Here is a 15,467-nt window from a genome sequence, read left to right as displayed (position 1 = left end):
ACTCAGCTTGAGAAGCCGCAGCTCAGAGTCTATGAATCAAACCGACAAACCCTGCGGTAGCAGAAAGCGTTTGTCCGCGACCTGTCAGCGCTTCTTCGGCTAATAGAGAACGTAAACTGCACTCACCTCTCCAAAATGACGCAAAGCTTCAAACAAGCCTCCCTAAAAGCAGAGCAGCTCCATACCGGCGGGCTGAGCAAAACTTTAGTTCGCCGCGCGCGTGGTTGAGAACTGCACCAGCGGCAGGAAACGGGGAGTCTTCAAACAGTGACAGAGCGGCCGGAGCGCAGGCGAGGAGTCCGCTTTTTTAAGGACGAACCATTGTTAGGCAGAGTCCGGCGATAAGTCTTATCCTTTTTGGTTAGAGAAAACAACGTGTATCCTACGCGGGGTTGCAGGCTGCGGTGCGATTAGTGCGGCGGGGGAGAGTGGAGAGCCCGGCGCATACAAATGTGTCCATGCTGCTTTGGCGGAGAGCAGCAGCGTCAGCCTCCCCGGGTCCTAACGCTGCGCGCGAACAATGGTACCACAATCAATACGGGATTCCTAATGAGCCGCAGGACAATCAGACGGTTTGTGAATTACGATGTTGTCCTGTGATTTGTTTTTAACAGAGATTACAGAATAAAAACTTTAAAGAAAAAAACGAGAGAGAGAGAGAGAGAGAGAGAGGGAGAGAGAGAGAGAGAGAAAGGAGTGAATTCAAGAAAATACTCGTGGCTGTTGCTTTATTTTCTGATGCTCCTTCATAGACACTCAAAACCCAGATGATCCTGAAGCTTAAAAGCTCAACACTGAACAACAATAAAAAATGGCTTTTGTATAATAGAGTTCTCCTCAGAGCCGGCCCAAGTCATGAGCAAGCTAAGCTGTTGTCACAAGATTAAGAGGGCTGGTGGACCCTGAGAGAGTCTGGCTTTTTACACGGAAAAAGTTTTCATCTCAATAAATAAGAATTCCATAAAAAGTTGACTTATTTCATAAATTCAAATAAAGTGGCAGTATCGCATAAAATCTCTCTTTTTTCAGCTTTGCATCATGTTTTAATGATATTCCTTAATCGAAAACTGACCTGGAGTGTTGCGTTAAATCTTTTATGCCTCTTTGAGAAATCCTTTAGTCTCCCATGGCAACCACCCAGCTGTGCAAAATGCCTGGCAGGACCAAGCACTGCCTTCAAGACGCAGCTCCTTCACACAGCTGCAGTTTACAAGCTTCCACAGCCCAGTGACTCCCCACTCAGATCCTTCAGACTAGCAAGCAGAAATTAGTAAACACTAGGTGGAGCTGCAGTATTAGAGGCAAATTGGTGGTTGATTGGCTGAAATGTTTAAATTCTGCTTAAAGACCAAAATAAAAACTCTGTTCTGATAAGATAATTAAAAATGTGTTTTGGAGTGATTTTAAACATCACTTGTAGTTTCTAGAGGTAAGGGAAGGCAGAATCGAGCGATGGACATTGTGCATCTATGGTTATTATACAAGCTTTATTTCTGCAATATGTGTAAATGAACTTAGCAAATTAAAATAAAGGAAATGCAGTGGTGAGCATAAACCTAAACTCTAGACTTTAAAACAGCAGCATTTACCAAAACAGCTATGCAGAGTTCAAATCCCCGTCCCATGATTCCTTTTTGAGTCTGGATTGTAAACCTTATGTTAAACTGCAAAATTATACAGTTTGTCAAGGAGTCATACGGAAAATCATCAGATGTTTTTATGTTTTAATCTTAGAAATTAATCATTTTCAAAAGTTTGGAGCAAGCAAAGCCCAAAGAAATCTCAAGACTTACAACAGTTTCATTTAAAATCTATTTCGCTTGAAGAGATTTTTTCCCCCCCATCTGTAAAACAAAAAGAAAATTCTCACAAGCACAAACAACTGACTTCAGAAACGAATTTCTGTATAATGCATTTATGTATTCCATCATCCCGTCAAACTGGCCCTTCACTTCATGCATTATGCCGCCCGTCTCTTTTCAAGTATTGGACCATTTTTGTGGCCCAGTATTTGTATTTATTCCTGCTGATGTTTCTTTAAACTCTCATGTTTTTCTGAAAGCGTAAATACAAACAGAACTCCTGCTTTTGTCAGTCATTACTCAGGCAGGCTGAACGGGACCGAACGGAGATTCAGGCCGACTCCGATCCTGCATTACATCTTCAAGCTCCGTCTGTCTCAGAGAGAGGAAGAGGGCCGGCATAGATGAGGTGCAGAACAAAGATCAATTCTATTCCTTAGCTGCGTTTCTATTGACCACAATTTCACAATTTGACATTTCAAAAATAAATTTGCTTAATGGAAACATGTCAACTTCGAAAAAACCTGTTTTTGATCAAAAGTTTTGGGATGAGGTGGTTTTGGTGACCGTGTGAAAATTGTTGTGAGAAATGACAGGCGTCACATGAGTCACATAATCAACAACCAGATGTTGCCAGTGGCGCAAACCACGAAGAAGATGAGGTGATGATGACAGGAGGTAGTTGGATGATAATGGCGTGTCCTGATTTTTAATGACTTAAACTTACTCATGTGTGAATTTAACTCAGTTTCTTACTTAATTTAAACACCACAATTGCAAAATTGTGTTTTCTGGACATTAGCAGATCATTGACAAAGTTTTATGCACATAAGTAATAGAAACGTAGATAATAACTCACAATCCAATCACTTCAAGGGCTTCGTATCATTTCTGGGCTGTTAAGGTTACTGGCTCATCATTTTACACCAAGGAAGTCTCATCATGTAAAAAAAAATAGTATTAACTAATGATACCACTTTTCATATTTTATCAAATAAAGAAAAGACTTTTATTGAGATTTTTAGTGCTGGATCACAAAAGCTTGTTCTCAATGGGTGTGGCTTTAAGCGGTTCTTCCCCAGGCAGCTCCAGCTACGTTTGCCTCCATGTGCAGGTCCTGAAAAGTTTCTTTGGAAATCACCTTAAAGATGGATCAAGTTGGACCCAGCCGGGTATTTCATGAGCAGCAGACTGAATTTGTTGATTGGCCCCTTTCCTCCGACTGAGTTCCTCCAGACTAGTGGCAGCTTCATACGAACTACTTCTCAGTCTAATTCGCCTAAGACATTATTGAGGATATTAAAGGCTAAGAGAAGAAGAGCGGGAGCTTCTTAAAGAGATAAAGTCACATTTTAAGGTGTTAAATTGGGAAGTCAAATTTCTTTTAGGTCATATTTGATATGTGCTTTAACAATACATAGTACTGTCCCTTTAAATGTTCCACGGAGCCATGTTGAATCTACTCGTGAGAGAGCATGGCACAGCTGTAAGCCCACTAGGACAAGATGTCCACCTTAACCAAAAAAAAGCAATACGAGGCCCATGGTGACGCTGGAGGAGCTGCAGAATGTCACAGCTTCGGTGAGAAAACCTCTCAACATAACGTCCTCTCCACAAATCTGGAAGAACGACGAGAAGAAAGTCATAAAAATACATTTCTCAAATGTGCCGCGAGCTACTCAGACTCAGGTGGAAGGTGCTCTGGTCAGATAAGACATCAACATTGACTCCTGAAACTGAGAAAGCAGTCCCAGTAGTATGATCACATACAATCCAATCGCACAATTCCTGCTTAAATTCAACTTGCATTCATACAAGCCCGTTTCTCCAAAGCGGCGACGAGTTATTGTTGTTCAGGCAGTGCGACATTGAAAGTCAGCTGAAGTTCACATCCATTTGCATTCACTTGCTGCGCCTGAACGACGGGGAAAACTGAGGAGTCAGCAGCCGCGCTTGATATGCAGGATAAGCGCCTGCATCTGCAACTTGTTAATCATATAACAAGAAGAAAGCAATGACACACAATGAGGTCATGGATTAATCCCCAACAGGAGAATAACACTTGATAATCTTTTGTTCATTATTTATTCAGGAAGGCAGGTGTTGCTGGAAGAGAAGAACCCCGGGGTAATTTGGGGATTGGTGTGCCGTAATGTAAAAATATTGCAGAGATAAATACATTATTGTGTTGGTGTCATATTGGTTCAGAAATGCTGGGGAAGAGCCAGAATAGGGTTATTTCTTAATGTAAGCCACTTTGCCTGAACAATTGCCGAGGCAGCTGGTAGGAAGCGACGTGTGGCGCTACAGTTTTTACAAAATCAAACAGAACTATTACCTGAGAGCTGCTCTTTTAAGTTACCTGGGGATGAAAATCCGTAAACAGTAGAAAAATTAAATGCAGAGATGCTCAGTTTGCATGATAAATCTGGAAATTCATGCAAAACTTGCAAAGGGAGTTTATGACGTTTTCTGTGTGTGCACGCTAGCAAGAGAACCAACAGATGGGAAGAAAGCAGCTGCAGATGGGGGATTGGCTGACTTGAACATTAACTTGTAGAAGACAAGCCCAACAGGTCAGGTGTCCTCAAAGACGGACCACATGTTCGGCACGAACAGCCAAAAATATCCCGCTGATATCCAGGCTCAGAACTTCCACATGCTGATAGTTAATATCCAGACTCTGGCACAGACGCTGCACCTTCTGAAGTATCAACACACCTTGAACTGCTTCACATTTTACCACGTATTAACAACACACTTTAGTGTATTTGATAAGCAATACTTTTTTTTATCTTTAGACTGGACATTCCAGAGTTGTGAAGTGGAAGATACTGATCAATGGTTCACTAAAATTTTTGCTTATTAGCTGAAAGGCCCCTTTTGATTGGACGGAGAGCCTCTGTGAACAACTGTTTCAACTCCTTCTATCACATCTTGCCAAAGATCCACATTAGCCTTTCTCTCTAGACTTTGACCCGGTTATCAATATACTTTGATCAACACTCTGACTGAAGGTTAAATCTGGAAGTGGAGGTGAACGTCCATCGGAGACTCAACTTTTTTTCCAGCATTGCCCGGCTTTTATCTTCACCCATCATCCGATCGACTATGTCCAGCTTTTCTGCCGCTGCTGAAGAAAGACATTTGGGTTGATTGGGTTTAGTGTTTATGGCTCACAAAATGTTGAATAGTTGGAATGCTTAGTGTAGCATACCTTTTAAACTTTGCCTCTGTGCTCTCTCCTGTGTTTCTAATAGTCCAATATACTCGGCTTGATTGGGGACGAAAATTGCAACGTTTGTTACATTTTCAGCTGATGCGGATCGCTTTCACACTGCACCGTGTCAGACCAACTAAACCGTTTCTAAAAAGTGAAAATTGTTTCACTGTTTCCGTCCCTTGTGTGTGCTGGCACTGCTCCAATGCTGAAGGAGACAAAACAAAACTTTCTGAGGAAGACAGCTCAACTTCCTGATTTAAAAAATGTTAACAAAAACAGAATGGCATCAGGATTCAGCAGAGTCTTTTATAAAGACAGTCTTTTACCGAAGACACACTAGTGTTAGACTCTTGTGTGTGTTTTGATTGTATAACTTAGAATGCCCTACTTTATGCCTTAGGAGCCGTCTCCAGTCCACTGGGCGTTCATATATGCACCAAAGTTCACTTCAACTGAACCGAGACCTCGGTTTGTCGACGGACCAAACAAAAAACTATCTAGGCAATTTAACTAGACTTTGATTAAAGCAGACTAAAAAGGCTTGGTGTGATTGTGCCCTAAGTTTTTTAGGGATTCAATACAAATATGACTTTTTTCAAATTTTTATTGGTAAAAAGACAAAAAAAACAAAACTTGTATCATTCTTTGTTAAACTTTGTGAACCTGCTCTGAAAGGCAAGCAAAGCCTGGCAGACTGATTGAAATGCACCGGGGGAAACCCTGGATGGTATTAGCATTTTCTTAAGGTGGATGAAATTATTAACCTTTGTAAATTTCAAGTTCCTGCTAGAACACTGAAGAGGAATTATATTTTGCAGCCTTATTGTTAGCCCAGGCACCTTTGCTCTTGATATTTAAGGATAATGTTCACCTTTTATTAAAAAAATTAAAAATGAAAAAAAGTGTGTTGTATCTATGAAAGTGGTGTTTTTCTTTAATTGTTCTCATGAGTGACTAATAAAAAAACTGCAAAGAATTAAACAAATAAACATACCTCTGTTAACGACTGTGCAAACAATGAGGGCAAGTAAACTGACAAAAACATGGGAAAAAGCCGGAGAACATTACGCTGCTGAGCTGTTCTCAGTGGACTGAAAATAAAAGACCTATGTTCAACACTGCAGTCCATCTGAACAAGTTATTATCAAACCAGAGTCATATCAGGCCAAAATCAGAAGAAAAAAGTTAAATATTGCTACCCTATCCAGGTTATATGTAGGCAAATTTTCTGTCACCGTCCAAAACCGGAGCAGATTTTCAGACTCTGTTCTTCCTGCAGTTTTAATTGCTTGGCCCACTTATTACAGTGACGTTGTCATCCCAACTCATGACAGCCTGCAGCACAGGAGAACCTTACTTAGCGTTATTAAAAAGGTTTTTTTTTTCTTTCCCAGACGCTTTCAGACTCAGACTTGGTTGTCACAAATTGATCACGGTGTAGACAGGACTGGCTTTACGTGTGATGTCTGCTTCCGCTCATCTCATTTTAAAAATTCAGTAGTTTTACTAGTTTCCGGACTGCACAGACAATCAAAGAGGACTGTTAGCACACAGTTTTACAAAAACTAAAATTTCAAACTTGCAATGGGAGAAACTATTTATTTGTTTGGAATGCAAAATGTAAAGCATCGAATAAATTCTTAAGGACAAATTTGAATCTGAACACATGATTGTAACTTCAGCTTTTATTGTTAAATTATGGATCAAAATCCAAACCATCTCTGCCTGAACACTAACCTTTCTGTGAAACCCAGCATTAAACCATGTTCTGGGCCGCTGCCTCCTCTGAATACTAAATTTGGGAAGCAAACTATTCAAATAAATACCATCTACTTTTACAAAAAGCTTTGCACACACCACTTTGTTGCCAATCTCGACGCTATTCAATGCAAGAAAAAGTGTTTCATAATTTGCAACTGAATTGGCTGTGGCCTTCTAGGAGAAGCATAAACTGGTTTTGCAGACAAGAGGAGGGTGTTTTCCAATGAGGAGATTCTCCATTTGTGTGGAAGGGCTGCAAATGTCTAAACAAGACATTCTCAAAGCAGATTGGACTTGATTTAGTTAACAAGAGAACCGAAATATGTACTAATGGGACAAAAAACTATTACTGCTTGCAGTGTTGAGGAATTTGTATTGTTTAGTTTATCGTCTCCCAACGCGGGCGTTATACCTTTAAACTGGTATTGTTGTAAATCTTTCATCTGGACATTTTGTGGAATATTTCACAACTAACATCTGAAAATGGCACAAAACAAGAATACTTATTTCCTCTCTGGTTGGCTGCTGATAGGTCTACCGATTTTAAGTTGAATGTCCATTCATTGCATTTTCCTTAGACGCCTGTAAAAATAATTTCTATTCACATGTGGCTTTTTTGTTCTCTGGGAAATTATTCTTGACGATAAATACAGAAACAAGCATAAAAATCAAACATCAACAATAGTGATAGTAATATTAATAATAAAGTGATTGTCATTGAAAAGTAGCCTACAAAGAATTTGTAGGCTACAAAGAATTAGCCTACAAAGGCTAATTTGTAGGCTTTGTGGGCTACAAAGCCTACAAATTAGCGCTGGCCCCCCTAATGGCCCCCCTAATGGCCCCCCTATCCATTAGGGGGCAGTGGCCCTAAAAAGCTGTTAGGTACAAGTTCAAATTTCCTGTTTCAGACATTTGACTCTATATGAGTGTTGAATGGTTTTTTGTCACACGTTTCATGCTAAATGAAAAAACACATAATTAGAATTTTTAAGATAATGTCCTTAAATACTATTTTATCAGTCAATTCAACACAGTTTTTATCTGTTTATCCAATTTCTTGTGAGTTATTGTTAAGACTCACGCAAATTCAACAAATCCCTGCACTTTTTTCCATGCTAATGCGTAAGTGTGAGATTATTGCAGATTTTTCACAAATTTGGTGAAAAATGTTGGATTTAAGTGACGTTTTATTCTCACTTGCAGGCAGCAGTCTTTCTAACGTCCACTAAACAGCTGCCTCACTTGATGTTACAATGCATAATGATACAGCAAGTAATAAAAGGTTGCATTTACCATCACAGAGAAGTGCAAATATTTCTCAATTACTACCATAACCACTTTTTTTCTTGCCAAAAAAATAAAAAATAAATAAATAAATCTCAAAAAAATTGCAAAATCCTTGGAGGGCTGAAAAAATATTCATGATTATTTAATTTCAAAAATGTATTTATATTTTAACAGTTTAACGGAGTTTATCAATGCGTTCTGGCACAACCGGCCTTCAAGAACATTCATGATCTTGATTTGACCCAAAACGACTGAGTTTGACACCTCTGCTCTAAAGAGTCTATTTCATGGAATCCTGTTTTGGATAGTGGATGTGAGTTAGGATCAAGGATGTGGAATTTGCAGTATTCTCTTGAATCAAAATAGGGTACATTACTTAACAGTCTTATTTATTTACATACATTAATATATAGCTAAGACACAACAGATCACGAGGGTATGAAATGTGAATTGAGTGCTCACAAAATAATTATTAAGTCAATTATTCAGCTAGTACATCGATCCCTCTGTTTCACCTGAGGTCAGTGGATCTTCATCAGTGCAGATAGTGCTGCATAGGCTGAGATGACGTAATATTAAAGGGTATTTGCTGACATATTAAAGTCAGCTTTATTGATTCAGTGGGAAAGGCACACATACTGTCTACATGTATGTGTGTTTGAGATCCTTGGTATAAATATGACCGAATTTTATCAGTCAAAAATTAATGATCAACCAGGTTTATATAGAAATCAAAGTCTATACTACAGAATCAAATGCAAATTAAAGCAAAACCACATCAGCCCCCACCACCTCCAGACAGAAGCATCAGTTCTTCCTACACTTTAAAAGCAAAAAACTAACATACAGTGATCAGGTATTAATTGAGTCATTTCTAAAGCACAAATAACAAAAGTCAATTTTTTCCCCCCTGAAACAGAATACAAACAACTCCCTGAACATGCAGTCAGTTTTGAGTTGGAATTTCAGACAGAAGCAGACACACCCACAGACGAGCCTCTGATAGCGCTCAGCTCCCATGATAGCAAACATGGCCCTAAGAACTGCAAGTCATGCAGTAAGCTCTGTCGCATTGTTCCAGAAGTGCACCACTCTTAATAACCAGCGACTGCACAGGAAAATGAACAATAAAAATGCTGGTTTGTTAGTTAGTTGTTTTTTCCTGGCCAGCACTTTGTTGTTCCTTCATTAAACTTTGGAGAACAGCTAGCTCCAGCAAGATCCTTGAATTAGCACAAGAAAACTCTTTGATGGGTCATTAAAACATATGTAACATGGCTTAAAGGTGCTGTGATTTCTGGTAAATAATCACATATATGAGGAGAGGATACAGACTGATTCACAGTTATGCAAAACAGAAATTATAAAAATGCATGAATATTGTTTGTAACTCAAAAACTCCTAACAACCTTCATCATATCACAATCTTGAGATGGTATGGAAGACAGTAGCTGTGTTTCAGTCCAACTGTTCCTCAAGGGCCGCTGTCCTGCACCTTCTAGATGTGCCTCTGCTGCACCACCTGAATAGAATAATTAGGTCATTAAGGCTCTGGAGAACTGATCTACACAAGGAGGAGGTAATGAAGACATTTCATTCCAGTGTTTTGTACCAGTGGCACATCTAAAAACTACAGGACAGCGGCCCTCGAGGACTGGAGTTTGACACCTGTGATCTACAGGTTTGGAGTGAATCAACCAAGTTTATAAAGTGTAATTTAATTAGATGTTGATGCTACGCATGGCAGCTTTAATAACCAAAATGTAGATATTGCAAGCTAGCATGGACCACACATCATTAAATATTGGAGCTTGAGATTTGAACTTTGGTTTTTATGCCTCTCGTAAGGCACAGATCCACCTGTGGAGGGGAGGAATCCACCACTCTAATCCCAGTCCAGAGCGCCTCTTGTCGGTCACTCCATGCTGGACACTCCTCCCCTCTGTGCTGGAGGTTTGAACCCCACTATGGATGGGGGGAAAAAAGTGTCCCCATCTCCACTTTTGCGCGTTCTCTTTTTCAGGAAAGCCAAAAACTGTGATAAGCCAAAAACAGAAATAAGAATTGGAATTGTGATACTGAGGAAGTTCTTTCAAATTTTTTAAACCAGTTAAAAACTCAGCAATAACACTATGAAAAGGTAAAAGACTTTCAGTCAGTACAATACAACATGCACAGCACAATACTTGACGCACTGATATAATATCTGCATTATGTTTGTTTTGTAATATAATGTGATATTTTACAATCCTACAAAAAACAATAAAAATGAATAACATCCTTCCTTTCTAGCCATTGTCGTCATAATTGCAGCTTTAATGAAAGTTAAATATCAATTAATATTTATTAGCCTTTTAATTTGGTTTCATTGGATCTGTAATTGCTGTGCTTTCTCTTCTTCCACATCTTTCACTGTTTCAGTAAATGTGGGTTAATAGGTTTTACGAAAGCTCCATGATGATGACGGTTCCATCCTCTGTACAATGAAGAAGCCACACCTGTGTCCCACATGCATTACTTTAGTTGTCACACCATTCTCATTAAAGGCAGTAAAGCATAAGGCATAGCAGGTTGTGGGAATTGGACTCAATTCTGTTGTGACAGAATCTTTTTTTAAGCTTAGATTGGATTTTTATTATGGTTCCATAGTGCACAAAATTCATAGGCGGTGGTATTTTATTGGAAGGCATGAAACTTTTACCAGTCAGGTGGGATGATGGCCGGAGCAGCAGAGGAGGATTTTCTACTGATCAACATCTAACCAGCTAATAGCTTTCTGTACTGGAAGTTAATTCTTGAATGGAATTGAATTATAACTCATGTCCAAACAAATTACCGTCAAGCAATAAGCAGGTGCATTTTTTGACAAGCTCAGGGCGTTTGTAATCTAACGCATGAGTCGTCTCTTCCCCCAGCTCCAGGCCCCGTGCTCCCAAGTAATACACCTTCTGCCTCCCCACTTATCCAACCAATTCCCATTTCAGAAGCCGGCAGTGTGGCGGCACTTTGTGGGGGAGGTAATACATGGAAAAAAAGGGGGTATAATAATAATATGCGATCTGAGCTGGGATCTACCATGAACAGGTTTCATCTTTATCCCAAACGTCAAATATAAAGTAGAATCAAATTGATCTCGCAAAGAACTTTGTTGTCAAAATATTTTTTGTCGGTTTCAGTTACAGGTTTTGATTTTTCCTGAGCAAGAAGCATATTAGGGTGCCACTGGAAATAGAAATAACCTAAACAGTGGAGAACGGAGTTGGTTGTCACACAAGCTGGTTGTCACAGTTGCTAGTTCTCGCCTTTAGGTTCAACTGTTGTAAAATGTTTGGGTGCTGATCTCCAAAACAGTTGTCACAGACTAGATATTGTCATTTTAGTATTTTGACACTTTACATCGAAGTGACAAATGTTTTGGCACCGCATCAAGCGACTCCTCGAGGTGAGGACATCTTTTTTGTTTTTCTTATCATAATGTAACTATTTTTCAGTGCTCCTGTCCAATCGTCTTTAAACAATTTTGGATTTAGAATTTAGAATATAGTTAGAAAATTTTTGGTCTTCAATAGACCAGGATATGCTTGCTAGCACAACTCCTAGTGAAATGCTAGCATGCTGGCGTTATGCTAGCAAATGCTAGCAGTAATGCTGCTGACAAAAAATAAATAAAAGAAATACTGATATGCCGTGACAACTGAAAAAAAAAAAACCTTACATAGCAGATATTGAAAAAGTTGATTTGCTTTAGCTAAAAAGAATAAAACCATCAAAAACAGAATCAAGTGAAGGTAGAGATATGGAATAGAGTCATGAAGATGAATGTTTATGTTTGGTTTGTGTGGTCTCAAAAAGTATATAACACTGCCCCTTTAAAAAGTATATAACACTGACCCATGTCTCACCAATGAGACATGGGTCCAGTGGAAAGAGTTGAAGAATTGGGCTCACCAGGACAGCCTCTGTATATCTGTCAAATCTGTCAGGATACTCTATTCCAACCAGACACTTTGGGTTACATGACAATAAAATGGGATTGACTAACGATAGCAATTTTTTAAAATGAGTTTTAAATTGTGACAACCAACCTCATTCTCCAGTACAGATATGTTTCTTGAATTATTTTTACTTTAAAAAAAAAAAAAAAAAAAAAGAACTTATTTAATTTTAACTGTACCAATGCAGTTTATTCCAAATGCTGTAGCGTTACTAATTTAATATAAATGAAACTAAAAAGAGATGCTAAATTAATGTTTGCAGGCATGCTTATACAAAATCTCTATAATATTCTCCAAATCCTTTTGGAAATCTAGATTTTTCTTTTGTCTCACTGAAAAAAAAAAACAACAACGTCGCCTAGTCATGTTGCTTACTTAAAACAATGCTTATGGGTTTTGTCTAAGCAGCAGAAAACACAAAAATGCTTAAAAAGGCGGGTTTTTTTATGAAACAATACTTTGTGTGGGTGAGGAAAGGTCAGGGCAGGTTTTCATAATTATGGTGAACAAAGCACAACTTGTTAGGTAAGTAAAACATAATGAACAAGGAGCTGCAGACTCCCTCATCCCCATCTCTGTGGAGTTCAAACATTTTGTCCGACTAATTAGTGTGTTTTGAAGTTTACGGGCAAACTGTGGGAGCAGCCGACATCCAATGAGGAAGAGGAGGAGGAGAGGAAGGCCAGCATCTCGCTTGTCATTCTGAACATGACTTGTTTGGTCCTTCTCACCGCTCACTTCCCCTACTTCAAACAAAAGTGACATGTTTGTTCTGCTTGGCTGTGATCTTCTATGTAAATATCATTGTCTGCTGAGCACAGGCCCATTAGCATTCCAACATCCCTCTCGTACGTGGTGAATGGGGAGACCTAGCAATCCTGCAAGGAATCTGGACTCTAAACGGATGCACACAAGTAAAAAAAAAGTAAAAAATAAAGGCGTACAGGAAGAGAAGCGATAAGGGAAGAGCACATAATAAACACAGACCCTCTGCCCTGCTGCTGTGTGCATGGCAGCCTTGCAAGATATAATGTACAGTCGGAGGTGGTTAGCTTTAATAGCGGCCGGCAGCGAGGAGAGGAAAAGATTCAACCGGCCTGGACTTGAACAGGTGGTTATCTGTAAAATCACTTGTGAAAAGCGCTTCTGGCCGCCCGATAGAGAGAAGATGAAAGGTGAGGATAAGAAATGGTTATTGATCGACAGTCACTTTATCTGCCTCGGTTCTGATGACCACACAATGCAATCTAACTCCATCCAGGAAGGTGCAAAAGTGCTGATGGATTTTCAGACTTCTTATTTTGCAGAGGCCGTCATCTTTATTTTGTGATTGTGCGTTGGAGTCAACTAATTTCTGGTTGTTTCCGATAAATTAAAAAGCGGAGGCGTAATTTAGCTTTTGGAAGTAATTTGTGGTGAAAACTAGAAGCCTCCAATGGCTGTGTAGCTAGTTTTATTTCCCTTACAAATGTGCAAAAAACTTTGTAAAAAAATTAATACAATTCAGCAATTACAGTGTTTCCATTAAATAAGAAATACAATTAAAATCACGCAGTAAGTCCTCCAACTACCTCCTGTTGTCGTCGTCTTCAGGGTTTCTGCCAGTAGCAACATCCAGTTGTTGATCATGTGACTCGTGGCACGCAGAATAAGCGTTTCTATCGCAGTTTTTCAAAATAAATCAATTTCAATACAGCTAAAGAAAACCAAAAAGCTAAAAAAAAAGAAAAAAAAACTCATCCTAGCACCAAAACGTATCACAAAGGAGGAGAGTCTTTGAAATTGGTGTGTTTACATTACGCAGACTTATTTTAGAAAGCTTATATTGCACAACTACACCTCTGTTGTCTCAGAGATGTAGTTCTACAATTCTGGACCGATTGCAACTAAATCTGACTGATTCTAATTCGGACTAAACCAAAAAAATATGACATCAAGTTACATGTTGCTGATTAATGTAATTTTAGACCTAAAATTAGGAATACATGATATATCTGAATCAAAACTAGTATCGATCAATATTAGTCATTTTAGTATAATTGACCGATATTTATTTCCATCTCGTTGCTGTTTGATGGTCATATGACAGTGATTGTGATGCAGGAAAGGATTGTGGGGAGTTTAGAGCAGAGAAGCAGTGGTGAAGTCAGTAGAGCGACTGTTTTATTGAAGGTGTCAGAAAAGTCATAAATTTATAAATATATAATCATATTTAATGCAGTTTATCGTGTTCAGATGAGGCTCGTTTGTCAAATTCAAATTACGTTTTGAATTTGACAAATCGAAGAAACAATTCTTCAGTAGGTATTTAACATATTTTTCAGCAGACTCACTTTTCTGCTTCAGGGTTGTTTTTTTATTATTATTTATGGGCTGATATAATATTTTAGTCCAAAACATCATATTTTCATCAGCTGTAAACAAGTCAACAATATTAACAAAAAATAAAAGCTTTAAAACATCAGTTAGGGCAGTGGTCCCCAACCACCGGGCCGCGGACTGGTACCGGTCCGTGGACCAATTGGTACCGGGCCGCGCAAGAAATAATTAAATATGTCCGTCGGTTACGTCTTGCGCGCCAACATGCACAACACGCACAACACGCACAACATGCACACACCCATCTCCCCCGGTACTCAGAAAATGCAGGAAGGGTTGACCGGTCCGCTGTACTAAAAAGGTTGGGGACCACTGAGTTAGGGTGCAATTAATCTATAAATCAAAACTTTACAGAAACATTTGAATAATATATGAATTCATTGACTGTATATAACAGATAAATATCGGTGCATCCCCAACAAAAATGGTCGGAGTTTTTAGTTTTGAATGGTGTAACAATTCAACTGGAGGGTTTTATGGTGTTGACCTGCTGATAACTGAACAGAATATCTGGCATATTATTGGTGAATCTAATTTTTGGTTTTTACAGCAATAAGAACAGAAGGTATGTTGATATTCTGAGGAGATGAAAGGCTTTGACATGTTTCCTTCTCTGCACCACATGGCAGCTTGTCAGTATAAAACATTTCCAAACATCTAGAACCTTTTGTCAAACAGCTCTTTGGTCGCAAAAACATATAAAATCCAATGTTAATTTCTGTAACATTATTTAAAATGTGTCTCATCTCAAACATTTGTTCGTCCTAGCTGCACTCTGCTGTAGCTTATTAAATGCAATTGTTTTAACAAAATGCAAGGGTGCAGAATACATTAGCATCTCCTAACACATTACCATTCAATAAACAGAAAGCATCGGTGTCTTGGGAAATGCGGGATTTATAATGAGACGCTACACTGCTATTCTCCAACGTCCCATTGCTCGCAAAATGCAAAAATCAAGATATATACAATCAAAACCGCCCACACACCCCACTATAACCCCAATGGCTGTGCTCC

General features: G+C 39.0%; 1 protein-coding gene across 3 annotated transcripts in view; it reads right to left on the bottom strand.

Moving 5' to 3' along the window:
* The window catches only part of robo1 (roundabout, axon guidance receptor, homolog 1 (Drosophila)), a 438,436-nt gene that overhangs the window by 313,346 nt on the left and 109,623 nt on the right, over window positions 1–15,467 (bottom strand). The window contains exon 1 of one of the 3 annotated variants that reach the window (XM_044118652.1): window positions 127–382. The exons of the other annotated variants lie outside the window; for them this stretch is intronic. The gene's annotated coding sequence lies outside the window, so the exon portion shown is untranslated. Of the gene's footprint in view, window positions 1–126; window positions 383–15,467 lie in introns of those variants that run through there. 3 annotated transcript variants of the gene reach the window in all.

The sequence above is a fragment of the Gambusia affinis genome, linkage group LG06, assembly GCF_019740435.1.
Source record: "Gambusia affinis linkage group LG06, SWU_Gaff_1.0, whole genome shotgun sequence".
NCBI classification, from domain to species: Eukaryota; Metazoa; Chordata; class Actinopteri; order Cyprinodontiformes; family Poeciliidae; genus Gambusia; species Gambusia affinis.
The sequence above is the reverse complement of the archived record's forward strand: the minus strand, read 5'-3'. Positions and strand labels throughout refer to the sequence as shown.